A 10,176-nucleotide genomic window follows, 5' to 3' on the forward strand; every position below is an offset into this window, starting at 1 on the left:
TTAATTATATTGGGTGTCTTTAATGTTTCATGAGATCAATAAGATTTATTTGTATTTTATTTTTATATATTTCATATATATTAAATTTATTTTTATAAATTATAAAAGTTTATTTTTTTATGATATTTTTTATATGTGAAACCTTACATGCTATGTTTTTTCTTATATTTTATTCAATAAATTTTATATGTCTATCAATTTCTACTACAAATTGATTTTAATAAACAAATTTATTAAATACAATCGGGAAAGTGACCTATGTTGTGGTATTAAATATCTTGATTTATATTTTTTTATTATTTTTTGCAATTTCATTTTTATCTATCTTTAATTTTTTTTTCTATCGAATTATCTTGACTTTATGATTTAGGACGCACAATAGACATGAAATCTTGACATATCTAATGTTCAGACCATGGAATTTCGTGTGTTAACCCAACTTTGCCTAGAACAATATATTTTTTTCATTTATTTTTTGTTGTTGTTGCCTTATTTTTCATCATATTATCAAATTAATTAAAATTTAAATCGATTATTGAATTTCTCTCACTTCTTTAAGAACATGGTCATCTCCTTTTTTTTTTTTCAAGTTCAAAATATTTGGTCTAGCTTACAGTGTTGCGTAGGCCTCCAATCTAGTAACAAAATATAAAGTGTGTAGAGAAAACAATGTAATTTTTTTTACTATTCACCCTCTCACAAATTCACTATAAATTCTAATAGTGTATTTTTATTTTGGTCTTCAAAATTTTTTATTTGCACAACTAAGCTCTTTTGAGTCAAAATTAGCTTCTAATTGCATATTTTTCTAGGTTGAAGAGTTAAATTAAAAAAAAACAAAAGATTAGAGTGAAAAATACGAGTAGCATAGGTGGTGCCTAATTTAAAATTTATTTAAAAGTATAATTTAGTTCCTTTTCTTTTTTATTTATTAAGTGATTGGTCCCTTCAATTTAAAAAAATAATAAATTTGATATTAAATTTTATTTTTATTATTTTTCAATTATTTTTTTATAAAAGAGAGAGGAAAAAAAGCTCGATGAGTTCCCGTCTAAAACAAAATTATCGTTGCAATGATTACGGCAACTATAAAAAAGTAATAAGATGCAAGTACGTTTGTTGTCCTCTCCTGAGCAATAAGAAAAAGGAAGAAGCTTTCACTTTCGGAAATCAAAAGGGAATAGTAGAACATGGCTTGCTTGGCGGGAAGAGAAAGGGAAATAAAAAAAAGCAAATGACATTCATCATTAGTAAGAATTTGCATAGCTAGGTTGGGGTGATTATTTTTTATTTTATTTTTTAAAAAAAATTAAATTAAATTTGTTTTTAAAAAAATCAAAATAGAATAAAAAATGGTTTAAACTGACTAGTTTTGGTTCGGTTTTTTTTGAATAAAAATCGGTTTAAACTAGTTTGGCTTGGCTTGATTTTTTCTGGTTTGGCTCAGTTTTGGCTTAATTTTTTTGGTTTGGCTCAGTTTTTTTACTGGTTTTTTTGGGTTCTAGTTCGGTTCGTTTTTTTTTTATTTCAGGTTTATAAAACCAAACCGAATTAGTCGGTTTTTTTAAAATTCTAATTAGTTTAATCGGTTATTTTTTCACAGTTTTTTTTTTAATTTTTTAATTTAATTGATTTTTTTATTCATCCTTTCGCCAGGCATCTAAAGTCCAAACAAAGCATGCAAAATACGCATGCATGTACACAAATCTTGTCGTGTTATTAGCACTCCTACGCTCGTTGAAAAGGTAAATTTTTTTCCTCGATCCTTTTGTTCATCCTACTGTTCTCTCTTTTCTGACGTTCTTTGCCTTGCGTTGGCAGCTTCGTAAGTTTAAAACTAAGTTCGTTCCTCATGCCTGCCATTGCAGTTCCCCTTGGTTTTCATTTCCAGTTTTCCCTCTTGATTTGGATCTATACAACCCCTGCTGGTTTGAGCCTGAGATTTCCGGCATTAGTTTTAAAGAATAATATAAATTATATATTGGGATTTTTACTAAATTAAAATAATTTTTTTAAATGGTATTAGAATTTTGATAACCAAGCACTCATGAATTTAAATTTTATTATTTTTATTTATTTAATAAAAATTAAGCATATGTTAAACTAGACTTATACAAATTTTAAGTTTAAATGATTTTAATTTAAGGAGAATGTAATTAAAAAATAATAATATAAATTATATATAATAATTTAAATTATTAAATTAAGATGATTATTTAAAAATGATGGTACCCACGAGTGAAGAGGCTAATAAATGAGGAAATTCAAGGTATACAAGAACAACCTCAGGATGCACCTGTTCCTGTACAGAGGGAAATAAAAACAGTAACCACTCGTAATGTTACTGCCGGAGAGGGAAGTGTTGGAGGTTATTAAATGGTATTTTTTTTTTTTTAAAAATTTATTTTTTTTAACATTAATATATTATAACGGTATGGATTTCAAACTGTTTTTCTCATTATCTAAGTTATTTTAAAAAATTTATGTATTAGACTAATACATAATTATTCATAAAATAATAAAAAACAATATAAAAAAAAAACCTTAATCTTCTTAACAAAAATTTTAAAAAACATATAAAATAAAAGAATATAAACAAAGAAAACGATATAAAAAAATGGCGTGCCGGGGCTTGACCTAGCCTCCCTACCCTTTTGCATTTGGCAAAACAAAAGCCCAGGAAAAAAAAAAAAAACGAATAAAAAAAAAAAAGCTTGGGCTTGCTTAAGCAAGACTCGCCCAACAAAAAAACGTAAATGCACATGGGCTTGAGAGGCGAGACCACACACATTGTTTTATTTTTTCAATGGAAAAACGATACATCTTTCGCCTCTAAATTTTTTTATATTACAAACAACATGCAGCTTGCTCAAGCAGAAAACGTGTCATCTTTTAGTTCACTTTTCAGCCATCTCTAGTGATTGGAAAGTCCATGTGTCACTAATCAAGAAGAGAATTCAAAATAAAAGAATTGCAATCATAAAAATATGGATTAAATTCAATAAAAATAAAATAAAATAAAATAATTAGGGATTAAATCAAAAAATAAAATTCAATAAAAAAAGATTAAAACAAAATAAATAGAAATAAAAACAACAACTTTGATATAAAACAACTTTGCACAGTTTTAGTTTTATTTGTAATGGAGTAAGAATTGTTAATGTTTGCATGGAACTATCTCAAGAAGTTTTAGTTTTATCTTAAGTGTGATCTTTGATATCATGGGAGCTCACTCATTAGAAAGCAGCTTAATATCCAACGTAGTTCTCGGGTGTATCAAGACTTCGTTTTACTTTAGTGGCCATGTTTTCCATTGATCGAAAACATTCAAGCTTGAGTTCTGCTTCTCCTCCTTTTTATCCTTCCAGATCTTCAAAAAAAGACAGTACTTGAAGTCAAAAAAGGATATATACATGGTGCAAGCACGAGCAAGAATCTTCACACTCCTGTTATACGTGAGAATTTTCCTGTGCAACAAAACAGTGCTTTGGTGCTGGGGAAGCCTCGTATAGCTGACTCTGTTGCAATTGACACGCCTTTTATATTGATGATACCGTCACTCCGGCAGCAGGGAAGCCTTTGAGCAATATGCAAATGCCGCCTTCTGGATCTTCTGCGATCAATCCTATTACATCTTTGAAATCTACGGCTCAGGGAAGGAGTGTAGCTATGTCAGGCCAGATGATCTTCAGCGATTTCCTGCTCAAAACCGTATTCAACCTCCAGCAGTTAGTCCAATGTCCTTGTAGTAATTCTCAAGCCTCTTCTCCACCAAAAACTGCTTTGTCACTAACTTCTTATGAAGCTGGTGAAGCAGAGACTGCTGCAGAATCAAGTAATCCAGAACAGCATTGGTTGAAAAGGAAAAAGGCATAATTCAAGGAAATAGAAGAGGATCTTTTCTTTATGGTGGAATAAAGGAAGATTTTCTGAAAAGAATTGCTTTGATATCTAGTCCCAGAAACAAGAACTGAGGGGGTTTGTCCAACATTTTCTTTTCTCAAACTGAAATAAAACATTGATCACATGTAGGTACAAAATGCTCAGTTCCTTGTCGTAAGAGGAAGCGATGTAGTTTATGATTATTGTTTTGCACCTCTTTTCTGCTTTGGAAGTAATTAAAATACCACAGGCTTCCCAGACTCAACGTTTTAGAGAAGACAAGCAAGTTAATTTTCTAGGAATTATATGTTAATTTCTGCAAATTAAAGCCTAACTTGATCAATTACAGATCGATGAAGCTCGGGTCTCTTTTCTTGTAGAATTAAGTTAAAGTTTACCAATCAATAATTCATGTTCTAAGAATCATTTTTTGATTCCCTTGCATATATCGTAGGTAACTGAAGATGCTGAAATCATTCGATCAACCTTTTCTTTATGGAACGCTCACAGCGATGCTTCTTCATGTCTTTTGTCCGTGTTTATGTCAGAGATGCAGTGACCAATGCTTTTCACGTCTTTCCAGCTGGTTCTCTCTTTTGCTTCTTTTGGCAGGCAACTGGCGTCACCTCTGATGCAGCCATCACATGATTCTTTGCTCTTTTTCCCCCCTCACTGGTGTGGAATTAACAGTGGCTTAGACTGCCCTGCTGATGTTCATTCGGTCCTTGTATTGATGCTTCTCATTTGATCCTTCTTTTGACTCCGCCTTCATCTACTCAAACCTGCTCGTGCTTTCGCTCTTTTTTATTCCGTTTGTTATGAATTTGCATTGTTTTCCTTCATTTAGCGGCCTGCTCCGGCAGCTCCTTTCAAGTTCGTTTCCTGCACTTTTCCGACAGCTGCTCGCAGCATTGTCTCCCTGCAGGGTCACTGGCTTCCCAGCCTTGCCTGAGCTCAGACACCCGCGTCCAGACGTGTAGCTTATATGTGCACAACATGAGGATCCATGCTTGCCTGCTCTGCTGCTATTTCAGTGCCCCTGTCACCTGCTGTTCTTTTTTCCATTGCTCTTTTTTGCTCTTGCTGAGGCAAGAAGAACATTGCCTAAATGCCACTGTCGTCAATTTCTGCTGAATTTTCTCTAAATGCTTGATTTCAGCAATGATGGTTGTCCTTTTAAGATTCTCCAGACAAATTCTTTCGGCTTTCCTCCACTATCCCATCAACGCGATCTAAATCATTGCACAATCGAAAGAGAACGCCCACGGTGAAGAGTATGTTTGGTAGTGTGGTAGCGGTTGTTTTTCAAATAATTTTTCGTGTCGAAATGCATGTCAATGATATTTTTTATTTTTTAAAAATTATTTTTGACATCAGCCCATTAAAACGATCCAAAACATACAAATCATATTAAATTTTAACAAAAAAATAAATTGAATTTTTTGAAAACACTGTTTGTTTTGAAAATGCGCTTATATTTTTCTAAAGGGTGGCTCAAGAATGCTGGGGTTCAGTTTGTGTTTTGTTTGTCAATTTCTTTGCATCAGATCATTTAATTTCAAGATTTTGAGATTTAACTGGAAAATGGTAGTTTGCTGGTTGATTTATTATTTCTTACCATTTGAAGTGTTTTACCAGACACTTGCTGAAATTAATGTTATATGATATCAATTTTTCCGAGTCTTACTTTCATTTATGTGTTGAATTTTCTTCTCTTTTCATGTATTTGCTTTTCATTTTGCTAATGCTAAGCTGCTTCATCTTCATTGACTGACAGGGGATTATTTTAATCATTCTTGTAATATTTTGAAATCAAGAAAGAAGGTTTGATAGAAAATAACAACAATACTCTTAGAAGAGTAAGCTTTTAGGTGTATATGGATGAAGGACATTTTAGTAATTGAATAAAGAGATGGTTAATATAAAAGGAAGAAGAGAAAAGGAAACGAAGAAGGAAAGACTCGGATTTCAAGAGAGGGAACTGTAAGAAGAGAGAGAAAGAGAAGGAGAAGAGAGTTGGAGAAAATAAGTTTAAAAAATAAAACTTATGTTTTGATGTGTATAATTGCTACTATTAATTAAGATTATATTTTGTTGAAGATTACAGGTTTTAAAGATTTTGATTTGGTTTGAATAATGAGTTGATTGGAATATTATGGGTTAATTATTATGGATAATAATTTATTTAGTTGATGAAACTCAAGTCTCTTTTTTTATAGAATTTAGTTAAAGTTTACCAATCAATAATTCATGTTGTAAGAATCATTTTTTTTATTCGTTTGCATATATTAGTTAACTGAAGATGCTGAAATCATTCAATCAACCTTTTCTTTATGGAATGCTCACAGCAATGCTGTGTTTGGATTTGTTATCAAGCTTCTTCATTTTTTTGTCCGCGTTTAACAAGAATTACTTCAGTATAGTTATGAATTTATGATATTTTCAGTTTAGTTATCTAATTTGATAAAATTATAATTTTAACCCTAAAAATCTGAGAAAAATCAAGATTGGTCCCTAACTGAAATTCTAGTTTTTTTATATTGGTTATGACGGATAATTGAGGTTAATTGATGAATTATTATCAAGTTTTATATTTTGTTTCCTTTTGAAATAGATTTCAGAAAACGTTTGATTTTTGGGTTTTTAGAAAAAAGAACGGATTTAGTTTATAAACATAAAGGATTATGAGTTAGATCCTAAGTTAAGTGTATTAAATAAATTATACATTATTTTTTAGTATGTCTCATTTTATATTCAAATATTCCTAATGTTTTACCTGCAGGACATCAGTAGGATTGCCTTCAGCATATGACTCTGTGTTATTTCTACTTTTGAGTTAGATGAGTAGATAATTTTTTATATGATAGAGGATTAGTATAAATACTTGAATTGTTTATATGGAATTGATTGTGCTTCTTGGTAATTCTTATATTGTTATTTATATTTCCTTGTTTATTATTAAACATGATCATTTATTGAAACTGAATCTTTAGATATGAACCATTATGTACTTCTGAAATGATAGCTTTTTATTTAATTGATGTCATAAGTTGAGCCTTAAGATAAGAATATGTTTGTGTGATTATAATATGAATATATGGTATGCCAATTAGAATACTCATTCTAACAGAGTAATGTTAGTTTTTGTGTACATCGTATCTAAACCTTAATTGGTCGAAGGAGTTATCAACCTGTGATAATAATCATCTTACAGTACGAAGAGTCATGCTCATTACTTTTTGATTTTTTGACAAGCTTTATCTTATGATGTTCTTGATATGGTTATTTGAGAAACTTTTATTGTAAGAACTTAAAGCGCTATTCTCTCTCTCTCTCTCTCTCTCTATATATATATATATATATATATATATATATATATATATATATTTTATCATCTCATGTGTATGTATATTGAATCCCTCTCATTATTTATCTTTTTCAAGTTTATAGCTTGTTAGCATGTCATTTTTTTTTTATTTCAGAACATGTTCTTTTGATTGTAATGAATACTTTTTTTATTATGTCTAGTTAGTGCTCAACAATTATAATATTTGTATCAATTTTTTTTTATTAAAATAATCTAAGTTTATATTATAAAATTAATATCATGTTTCATAAAAATCTGTTTTGTTTATATAAATAAAAAAGTTTGTAATATGTAAATCTGAAGGAGAACCTATTTTATGTACCGGCACCTATTACCCGAAAACATTCAAGCTTGACTTCTGCTTCTCCTCCTTTTTGTCCTTCCGGATCTTCAAACAAAGACATTACTTTAAGTAAACAAAGGAAATGCATGGTGCAAGCACAAGCAAGAATCTTCGCACTCCATTCAAACAGTGCATTGGTGCGGGGGGAGAATACAGCTGACTCTGTTACAATTGACGAGCTTTATATTGGTGACACCGTCACTCCTCCGACAGCAGGGAAGCCTTTGAGCAATATGAAAATGCCACCTTCTGTGGTCAGTTCTATTCCATCTTCGCAATCTCCACTTCTATCAGGGAGGGAGCTCCGCAGCACAACCAAATCAACAGAACCTCCACCGCTCCACCGCTTCACTCTCTTCAGCGAATCCCTGCTCAAAACCGTAGTCAAGCTCCTGCTTAGCAGTTAGTCCAATGTCCTGGTAGTGATTCTCAAGCCTCCTCTCCACCAAAAATTCAGGGAAATAGAAGAGGATCTTTTCTATATGGTGGGACACAGGTTATGGGAGCCACAAGGAACGTGGGTGTTGAGCATGGTGATCAGAACTTCCCGGGAACAACCTTCTTTTTAGCCAGGTACAGTTTTTTTTTGGGATCATATTTTTTATCCTCTTAAAAGGGTAACAAATAAGAAGAACAATTTCAATGCTTTTCATTATGCAAGTGTGAGAGACGCTCATGCCAATGCTTTAGCCTTGCACTTTTTTTCATACTACATGTGGTTTCATCTTGCTTTCTCTTCTTTTCCGTGTGTTTGGTATTTTTTTTATTTGTTTATTAATGTGAGTGTTCGGGTTAGTTTGCGTTTATTTCGATTAATTTTACGGTTCTTGAAATTAACAATTATATAAGTTTTCGGTGGTTTTAAGATTTGCGAGACTCGAACTTATAATTTTTAAAAATTAAACTTAAGACTTGACTAATTAAGCTTCTCTTTCTTATTATCAGCTGTTATAGTGTGTCCAGTCCATGCTTTGTATTCTTAAGGAAGCAAAGGACTACATGCTGTATATTGGTGTCTAAATAATTCATTTTGTTACGGTGGTTGATTGGCATGCAGTTATGCAATTTGGTGGTCAGCATCTCGGTGGTCTTGGAGTTCCTGCGGTTGCCATGGCGTTTCCCGGATATGTTGCTCTGCCGAAATGACATGGTATGCGCAGAACGGCTGTCAGATTTTTGGTTTTACCTCGGATCTTGCATGGTCTAGGGATGTTGATAAGGGAATTTTTAGCATGTATATTTTTCACTATGCTTGATTTTTAAATATTTTGGATATGTTGCACAAGACAATTAGAATTTTGAATCTTTTTTTGAATTATTGACCTCGTGGGAAATTAATGTGTTTTCAGATCTTAAGTTACTGAACAGGCAGAGCCCGGCAATGAAACTGAATAATGATTCATTATGTATTGCAAAAGAAGCTATACAATTTAGTTCCAGATGTTCGTCACTATTTTCAAATAGCTGAGATGAAGGTCTACAAAATATATGAAGGGCATATAACTCAGTTTTGTTGTTTCAAAGCCCAAAAAGCAAGTTGAAAAACAAGGATTGAACCAGCCCGAAATTCCTGCATTGCAAAGACTGTTTTAGTTTATGGCCCTTATCTCAACGCTCAGACATCCAAAAATTGCAAGATCAGTTTCGTTGGAAAGAAAATTTGATTCTCTACAATTTTTCCAGAAATAGAGATCTTTGAATTCACATGTTTTCTACTTCAAATCGGGCCCGCAATGTCTGAGTAAGAAGGAATTCAATGCAGAAAAGGAAACTTTCCTCATTACTGCAGGGGTAGAAAAGCCACAATATAAAAGAAAATAAGGGGATCTAAAAACAAGGAATTGAAGACGTACAAACCCTACAACATAAAAAAGAAAAAAAGAGAGGAGGCAGCACCAAGTGAAATAAAGGAGGGGCAGAGGCAAAACTATTGAAAACCGGGAGGACACCTATTTTTTCAACGGAAATTCTCTCCTTTTGAGTGATGTTCATTGTATCAAGTTTGTTTCTCTTTAATTTAACTATGGAGTAGACTTTTATTCTAGGATTTTTGATGTAACCTTACTATAATTATGTGAACAATTTCTTCGATTGAATTATTACATTAAGATGTTGAGTATTTCATTCTATGTGTAATGCTTGTGTGTGTTTGGCCAACATCTGCATGATTTAGAATTCAATTTGAAACTGAGAAGTGATAATTGTTTTAGCTATTGTTTGAAATACCGTAAAAAATCTATAGAAATAGAGATATCCTAAGAACTTTTGTAATCGTTACAGGTTTCAGTAAATAACTTTTTTCGTTCAGAACTTTAAGTATATGAAATTTGTTTGTCGAAATAATTTCTCAAGCATGTGCTGTCATTGTTCCTTAAGTGGCAAATTGATGCTTCTGATGAAGCCGATGTTTTCCGTTGGTGCAATGAGATCATTATGATTCAGCTATTCCAAAAAGATAGAAGAGAGAAGAAGAAGAAAGTGATTGCTTATCGTGCTCTGTTATAAACATAGTAGCGTTTTTCATTGTTGTGCATCAGTTTTCTAAATTTATATGACATGTAGTTTATTTTTTAAAAGTATTTTT

Source organism: Populus alba, chromosome 3 (genome assembly GCF_005239225.2).
Source record: "Populus alba chromosome 3, ASM523922v2, whole genome shotgun sequence".
NCBI classification, from domain to species: Eukaryota; Viridiplantae; Streptophyta; class Magnoliopsida; order Malpighiales; family Salicaceae; genus Populus; species Populus alba.